Genomic DNA, 1076 nt, shown 5'->3' with positions numbered 1-1076 from the left:
AAAAAAAAAAAAAAAAAAAAAATCAAAATCTTTTTAAGGGAAAAAGAGGGACACCTGGGTGGCTCAGCCGGATGCGTGTCCGGCTTCGACTCAGGTCATGATCTCGAAGTTCATGGGTTTGAGCCGTGCATCAGGTTCTGTGTTGACAGCTAGCTCAGAGCCCGGAGCCTGTCTTCAGATTCTGTGCCTCCCTCTCTCTCTAACCCTCCCCTGCTCACGCTGTCTCTCGCTCCCTCAAAAATAAACATTAAAAGAAATTTAAAAAAAATTTTTTTTGACAGAGGGAATATCTCAAGAAGGCTCCACACATCATAGAGCCTGATGCAGGACTTGATCCTATGACCCTGGGATTGCGACCAGGGCTGAAATCAAAAGTTGGACATTCAATCCATTGAGCCTCCCAGGTGCCCTTTCGAGAACTACTTAAGGATAGGTATCAGCTCCCCATGTTAAGGGGAGGCCAATGGTGGGGGACCTGACCATAAGAGGAGAGAAGGGGGAAGGCAGAGAAGCAAAGCACACAGAGGGATCAGATAGGAAATACGAGTCAAGGGAAATCAGAATGGAGTTCCAGAGTGACGGAAAAGAGGCATGGCTACTCACTTTGGTGCCAGGGTAACAGAGCACAGGTCAGGTACCAGGTGAGAGGCAAGCCCACTGCCACAGGCCCTCCCCTACCAGTCATGCCCTGACCAGGACTGGTCCTCCATGGGCCTCTCTGGTCATGGACTGATTCAAGCTGCCCTGTCCAGGTCTCCTTGCCATGTTCACCTTGGGTGACCATATTTAGGGTAGTGCAGGCAGACATTCTTATGGGGGACCAAGTAGTTTGTGAGAGGTCAGCCCCAGATCTGTCACGATTCACCCACGACAGACCGAGGTGCGTAAGGATCACTTACGCATCTGGAGAACTGAACCTCACAAAATGGAACAACCAGGAAAGATCTCAGGGGAAAGGCTCACTGTCCCCACAATCAGTGATCATGTCAGTGCCCATGTGGTATCACAGAGGCTGACAAGGGGCAGCTGGCAGAAAACCTGCTGGAATGAGGAAGTGTGACACAGGGGAGAGAAAA

Source organism: Suricata suricatta, chromosome 16 (genome assembly GCF_006229205.1).
Source record: "Suricata suricatta isolate VVHF042 chromosome 16, meerkat_22Aug2017_6uvM2_HiC, whole genome shotgun sequence".
NCBI lineage: Eukaryota > Metazoa > Chordata > Mammalia > Carnivora > Herpestidae > Suricata > Suricata suricatta.
This window is presented reverse-complemented; position numbering follows the sequence as displayed.